The sequence below is a fragment of the Lipotes vexillifer genome, unplaced genomic scaffold (genome assembly GCF_000442215.2).
Source record: "Lipotes vexillifer unplaced genomic scaffold, Lipotes_vexillifer_v1.1 scaffold2049, whole genome shotgun sequence".
In the NCBI taxonomy this organism is placed as follows: Eukaryota; Metazoa; Chordata; class Mammalia; order Artiodactyla; family Lipotidae; genus Lipotes; species Lipotes vexillifer.
In genome coordinates, this window is record NW_006778494.1 from 352,613 (window position 1) to 360,412 (window position 7,800).

General features: G+C 51.3%; 1 pseudogene; it reads right to left on the reverse strand.

The window, feature by feature from the left end:
- Window positions 1-388: 388 nt before the first annotated feature.
- Window positions 389-3,765, reverse strand: LOC103090641 (WAP four-disulfide core domain protein 2-like; annotated as a pseudogene).
- Window positions 3,766-7,800: the final 4,035 nt, after the last annotated feature.

Consider the following 7,800-nt stretch of genomic DNA (forward strand, 5'->3'; position numbering starts at 1 on the left):
CCAGGTAGAAACTGCAACACCATTCCCTGCCCCCTTCCTCCACCCTAGTACTCGTTATGCCCTTTCTGTTTTCTTTTTTCTCCAGGACCCTGATCTCCCTCTAACATCCACAGAATATACTTGCTTATTTATTTTGTTTATTGTCCAGTAGTGCATAAACTGCCTAGAGAGAACTTCCTGTCTGATCTGTTCACTCACAGAGCATCTTAACACCTAGAGCAGTGCATGGCAAGTGATAGAGACTTAGTGAATAGTCGTTGAGCGGATGAAAGTAAATCAATGGGCAGATACGTAAACAGCAGTGTGTTAGCTCAGGTTCTCCTTTTCAACCTCCTGCAGGTGTCATCACATCTGGGTATCAGTGTGCTTCCCCCCACCCCCAGCAACCTCAGAAGACAGGTGTGACATAGGACACCTTCCCACAAACATTGTGGCAGCATCTCAACTGGCCAGACACGTGCTGTTTACCTGGCAGTGGTTCAGGCAGAGGCTGAGCTGGGGACAGGCGATGTCCAGCTTGGAGCAAGAAACCTGCTTTTCTGGGTAGAAAAAGGAGTAAGGGGCATGGGCAGAGGGGAAGCAGGGAGATGAACGCTTCAGAGGATGACCTCCCACCACCCTTCACCTGGTTTCACAAACAGAAGAGCTGCCTACTTGAGTGGATTGCAGGGGAGCAAGAAGATTGCCTGCAAATCTCTCCCCTCTGCTCTCTCCACCAACAGTTTTGAGATTATTGGACCCCAGTTTGAGTCCCAGCTCTGCCTTTTCTTAACTTTGTGACCTGGGGCCAGAAATCTCCCAGAGCCCCCTGTCTTCAGGTGCCATATGAGATCCACGCTGCCCATGTCGTGGGGCTGCTGTGGAGGCAACAGACATATATTCCTTCTCCTGCACAGTCAGAGTCCTTTGTTGTAATAATTACAACAGTTAATACTTACTTAGCCTCTTCTATGTGCCAGGCATATAGCATTTGACGTACATTAACTCATCTAATTCTCACAGTAATCCTAAAAGAAAAGGAGAGGAATTGTTAATATTTCCTTATGTAACAGATGAGGAAAGCAAGGCATTAAGAGAGTAAATAATTTGCCTAAAGTCACACAAGGTAGAGACAGGATTTGAACCCAGGAATCCGGCTCCAGCATCTGTGCACCATGCACTCTGCTGCTTTGTAAGTGGTAAAGTGCAGGGCTGGTGTGATGGCTTTACACACCCACAATCCCTTCACTCACTCCCATAAATTCACTCCCAGTGATAGCCATGTAGCACCAAGCCCCCCCACCTCAATCACTCATCCACACACAGACACGCATTCTTCCACTAACACACAGATACACAGACACACAGACAGACAGACAGACAGACAGACACACACACACACCCTGTGCTCCACTGCCAGGGTCAAGGAGAAGGGAGCTGGCTCAATGCCCAGAAGCCCCAGAAGCAATCCCAGCCAAGTGTCAAACGGGCACACAGCTGGGTGATGAGCTGCAGAGGACAGGAGGGGCTGTCTTCCTCGCACAAAGTCACCCTTTCCACTGAGAAGGGCAGGAGCTCTCAATACCGAGCTGCTCCCGGACAGAAGGGCATCGGGAGCGGGGTACTCACAAAACAAGCCACTGTGTGTGGAGGGTCTACTCTCTCCTGAGACATTTCACATGTATGATTTCATTTAGCCTCATGTCGACCCTACAACATCTGGGATTCTCATCCCATTTTGCCAGCGAGAACGCAGAGGCTCAGAGAGGTGAAGCGACTTGCTCAGGACCCACAGCAAGCAGATGGCACAACTAGGATTCTAGCTCAGGAGGCCCTCTGGTCCTGCCCCTCTTCCTGCCTCAGTCTGTCCACCTGAGACCAGGGAACAGCAGAGACTCCTCTTTTCTCCCCCCTCCTCTCTCATGTGTCTGTCTTTCTCTCCCAATGTCCTCTTCCCTCTGGTCCAGGTTAGAGGCCCCCAGACCCAGGGGCCCCCCGAGGGGCCTGTCGTCCCTCCACCTCCCACCTCCCTGCTCAAGTGACTGAATCTCTAGTTTCAAACTTTCAGGCCCCTGGAGGCATCTTCAGAGAAATCACAAGGCGGGAACATCACAGAGGCTGTATTTGGATAAAGAACAGTAATCATAATACCTTGGGACCCCCAGTCATATGCCAGCTTCTAGTCCTCAGTTTTTCCCTCTGAAAAGTGAGAAGCTTGAATTCCACGCTGTCTAAGGACCCTTCCTGCTCCGACGGGAGCAGGCCTGCCCATGCCTGCTGGGCAGTCTTGAGCTCTAGCAGGTACTTTTCATGACACCCAAGCTTCACATACTTTCTCTCACTCAATCCTTACAGTGGAAGAGAGTGTTTTAAAGATGACGAAGTGGAAGGGGCGCTCAGGGAGGGGGTCCTGATTTCTTCAACCACTCAGGCAAAAGCTGCACCTCCTGGCTTGGACTCCTATGCAGCCAGGGATGGCGGCGTGACTTTGGGCAACAACGTTTCTCTCTCAGATGTTTACTCCACATCTTTAAGATGCTCTCCTAAATCTGTAAAGTCTATTTCCATCTGGACAGAGGAATCCAGGGAGTCTTGCCAGGCCAGGCACCCCAAGTCTTACCCCCAGGGCTGGGGGAGACCCCAGGGGAAGAATGCTGATAAGGATGCGCTCCCCAGGCTTTGGGATCCAGCTCTCTCACTAGGGCAGCCCTGCAGCTCCAGCTGGCTGGGGAGGTCCCCTGACCTCTGAGAACAATGTCCCCGCAGTGTGTCCTGGAAGTGGGTCCTTCTCTAGAGCATTGAATCCAGCCTGGAGTGGGGATGCCTCTCTTTACCCCTGCTGAGCTTCAGCGATGCCTTTGTCTCGGGGCTGTGGGAGGGAGCGCCCTGGCCGGACCTGGTTCCATCCGCCTTGACCTGGCCAGGGACTCCTGGGTCGGGAGCACCCCTGCTACTGAACCGGGAGCTGCAGTCACTCCAGCCTCCGTCCCACGTGGGTCCCCCGGGGTTACCACTGGGCATCTGGCAGACGGTGGCGCAGCTGGCCCGGCAGCACGCGCATTCCCCATCCGAGAGGCACTCCTGCGTGCAGTTCAGGTCCACCTCTAGCGCGGGGCACACGCCTGATTTCTCTGCTTCTGTGCCTGGGAGGCGGACGCGCAGTGGGGGACTCAGTCCCGCTCTCAGAGGATGCCCGCCTCCTGTCCGACGGCCCCAAATCTCAATCTCCCGGGAATTCTGAGTCTCAGTCCCTGCTCCCCACACCCCACTACAGCCTTGAGAGAGCCCCACCTCTAGGCAGGGGTCCCCAACACTTGGGAGGGCTGAACTAACTCTTGACTTCAGAGCCCTCGTCCTTAGGGGACCCCCGCACGGATACCCACACCGCACAGCTGAGCTCTGGAGCTTGGTCAGAGTTCCCCTCCTACCACTGTGTCTCCAGCCTCAGCACAGAGTCTCTCCCCAAATTTCAGCTTTCAGTGGTCTCCCACCTCTAGCACATTGGACCTCACACCTGACAGTCTAAGGGTCACCCCCTTTAGGCACCAGGGATCCCCGCATTTTAGTTTTCATTGGTCTCCCCATTTCCATGCCAGGAATCTTCATTTCTCTGTCCCCAGAGAGGCTAAGCCTCTGCTGGCTCCCGCCTGGCGCTCCTAGTTCCACCCCTTCTTGGAACAGGCCTCTCCCTGCCCCACTCACCTGGGGCCAGAGGAGGGGGAGGGGCAGCAGCAGGCCAAGGAGGAGGGTGCCAACAAGGTGACCGAGGTAGCGGCAGGCAGGCATGGTGCAGGAGTGAGGCACCTCCGGATGGGGAGGTTTAACCGTGTGCCTGGAGGCGTGAGGTGTTGGCGGGGCCCAGCTGGCTTGGGTAGAGGACTCAACAGGCACCTGGGGCCGGCTGCCACCTCCTGTCATTTCACAACCCCCCAGGATCAGGTGTCACTCTGGTCCCAGTGGGAACCAGGAACCAGGTGCAGCTCGACCAGCTGCAGCTGGACCCTTGTCCGCTCCTGCTTCCCCACCTCCCTCCTGGGGCCCATGGGCAGGGCAGCAGGAGGCCAAGGGCTAGACTCAGGGGTTCCCATTCTGAGACTCAGGGGTCTCCCGGTAATGCCCGCTGTCGGTAAAGGAGGGGGAAAGGGCAGGACCCACAGGGAGGAGCCTGCGGATGAAGTGTGTGGATTTGGGGTCAGCAGATCAGAGTGCAGATTGCTCTTTAGAGATTCATGGTGGAGCTGTTGTGTAGCGATACAGAGCACATAGTAGGAGCTACAGGAAAAATTATTCATGAATGAACCGACTGGACACAAGAAATGAGGCCAAAGAAGGTGAAACACCTATTAACATCTAGAGCCATTTCATGTGTGTTTCTCCCTCCCTCTCTTTTCCACACCAACACTCTCTCAGGGCTCACTGTGTGCAGCTCTGTGTCCAGTGTCTCACGGAGTCATGGATCTTCCCAGACAGCTGTGAACAGACAGATATTGTTGCCATCAGCTGTGCCTGACGGGTGGACTGGATGTGCAGAGGGGGTAGCCTCCCACCCAAGGTCCCATGAGAAGCTGTAGAGACAAGGTTTGATCCCAAGGCTCCATCCCTCCAAGCCCTTATTTTTTCCATTCCGTCATAAACGTACGTCCTTCGTGACACATCTAGGGCACACAGCTGGTGTAGAGAAAGTAATGAAAGGAGGCTTCGTCACTGGCTTTGGGTGACGGGGTCTGGGTTTGACTCCCACCCACCTCCACCGTCTGCCAGCTGAGGGACCTTGAGTGAATCACTTCCCTGTTCTGAGCTGCCACGTTGTCACCTCCAAAGATGATGATAATATAAAAATCCCATGAGAACACAAATGGCGTGTTCCTGAATGGAACAGCTGTGCCCTCCTTCAGGGCTAGATACACACTGACTGACACTGGAACCCCAGCTCTGGCGCATAACAGGTCGTAGCTCAATGGCTGTGAGTACTTGAAAACTGGTGTCTCCTGTTAGTAAGGAGACTGCTGAGTACACACCAAGCTTTAACATGCAGGCTGGTAAAGGCCAAAACACAGTTACCCAGCAAGAAGTGCCTTCAAACATCCTTCCTGATCCAAAATCTGAGGTCCGTCCTTAAGCCCCAGGAGGTCTTTGCTGCTGGAGGGTACAAGGGGTCGGGGGCGGTGACCATTGGGATGACAGGTGAGTCGGAGCTGGTGACAGAAGCACATCCAGCCACTGTCCCCACAGATGGGTCCCGGGGGAAAGAGGTTAGAATGTCTCCCCAATTCCCATGTTCAGCCTGGGGACTGGAGACAGGTGCTGGTTGGGAGGGGCCAGGGCTGTTTACTCTGAGAACGGGGAACAGTCAACAGCCATGACGCAGGAGCCAGGTAGGGGCACAGCCCAGGGCGGCTCCTGGAACTCAGTCTAGGGCAGCAGAGGACACTTTGATGAGCAAATGTTCTTAGCTTGTGGACCCAGCTGCCTACTGGACCTTCAGCCTCAGGCACTGCCCTCCACAGCCTTCTTCTGGCACCTAGCCAGCTCCCCAGGCCAGGAAACTGCTTGGCCTCAACCCTCCCCAGCCCTCTTGGGCCCCCCTGCAGGCTGACTCTATCTTACAGGAATGTGGATTAGTCTGAGTCAGAAGGATAGGGTAGGGCTGAAGGTTGGAGAAGAAAGTTTATTAGGTCAGTGGCCAGAGGCAAGCAAAAGCCTGTTAGCTTTGTGTGATGCTAGGCTCTGTGCTAGGTACATTCATATATTTTTGCTTCTGCATAAAAAATAAAAAGAACACAGCCCTTAAAACCAAATATATTCAGATCCGGATCAGGGGCTGTCTATGGGACCTGGAGCAACACCTCACTTTTCAGACCTACATCTTATTCCTTAAAAGTGGTACCCTGATAACTGTTTTGTAAGCTTATTTTAAGCATAAACCAGAGGTTGGAAATCAGGCTAAAATATGGTAATGTTAGCCCACATAGTACATTAAAAAATTTGAAATACTTGCCAAGATTTAAGATTGGGGGATTTCACATAAAAGTAAATCTCTAGCGTCTGTTGGAAAAAGTAAACAATTTGGTAACACAGTCATGCAAACTCCCGTGGCAAAGTTCAACTAGAGAAGTGCGTCTCAAATCTCAGCCAGCATCAAATCACTTAGAGGGCTTGCTAAAACACAGATTTCGAGAATCCCACTCCCAGAGCTTTTATTCAGTGGCACTGGGGCGAAACGTGAGAATCTGCATTTACAGCTTTCCAGGGATGCTGATGGTGCCGCTCAAGGGACCACACTTTGAAAACCATGAACTACGCTAAGTAGAGCTGCTCTCTTGTTATAAAGAGGAGCGATCTCTCCAGTTTCCATAATCCCCACCATAACCTATTGTGTCCCCTGTCCCCACGCCCACTCCAAGTACTTCCATCCTCATTTCTCATCTGACTTGGAAGGTGTTTAAAATTGTGACCTCTGGCGTGGGCTCATGGTAAGTGTTCAATAAAAGGTAACCTGTTATTATTTAACAATCTTATGCATTAGGTGTTATTTTTCCCATTTTTACAGATGAAGAAACTGAAGTTCAGCCAGGCAAAGTGACTCACTGGAGGAAACAAGGCAGAAAAGCAGAGCGAAGACCTTGCCAAAGCAAGTCACGCGGTCCCAGTTCTTTAAATGCTACACACACACACACACATCTATCTGAGATTAGCATAGGTGATGCATCAAAAATTTTGAACATGATTTCCTAAGTGTAAAATCATGTTTATCATGAAGAAAAGGAAGAAAGGAAATAGAGAGGAAAGAAGGGAAGTTTTGTCGTGGGAGGTGATATGAGTCAGCTGCAGACGTGCCCACTCTAAGGTGATCGTAATCAAGGGAACATTGAAGATCTGAGAAAGCCTCAGGAAAAACACAGTGTCTTTTACCATACAATAGGGCTTTGTTCACTTGGAATTTTGACCCATTCAAACTCCCTTCTCTCCATGGAAACCTCTCTCTCTCTCTCTCTCTCTCTCTCTCTCTCTCTCTCTCTCTCTGAGTGTAAGGGCTATTCTGCTGTTTTGTCACCTAGCATCCATTTGTCCTTTTACTGATAATAGTAGCCTGACTTTTGATTTGGGGGATGACTCTTTCTCCACCCAGAGCAAGGGGGGTTGAAGGACTCATCAATCAGAGTTCCTGACTTACTCCCAGACCAGGAGTGGCCAATCAGATGCTCTCCTTGGAATTTTAATCCGGAGCAGTGAATGACGAAACCTGAAAATGCATGGAGCTCATTCAGAGGTGACCTGAGAAGACTTCGGTTCTGCCTTGTTTACCATTCTTTCCAAGCTGGGTTCTTTTCAGCACTCCTTTCAGTTCCAAGAGATGAACTAAATCAGCGCTATTGGTTAAAAGCAAAAGACTCCAACAGGATCTCACTTAAGGGGACAAGCAGGAAGGGTGAATGGGCGCCCACTATATCCCCACACCATTCTAACCAGTTCCTTCTGTGCTTCCAATAGCCAGACTCAGTTTCTGTTGCTCACAGCCAGGGAGATTTGATGCCTTTACCAGGGTCACCATCAGGTTCCTCATTTCCAAATCCAGTGACCTTTTCCCAGCCCTCATCCTCCTCTGACTCACAGGTTGGGTCCTGTGTCATAAATGCAAAGTCTTCACAGAAAAAAAAATTTCTACATTCTCTCAGTGCAAAAGACTATGAAAAGGAGAGCATCCATATGTGATGTAACTTGAGTCCCCTCTTGTGAATCTACAGAGTCTGTGATGGCATTGCCCTCAAACCTCTTTTAGAGGTCAGTCTTTTTTTTTTTTTTTTTTTTTTTTTGCGGCAA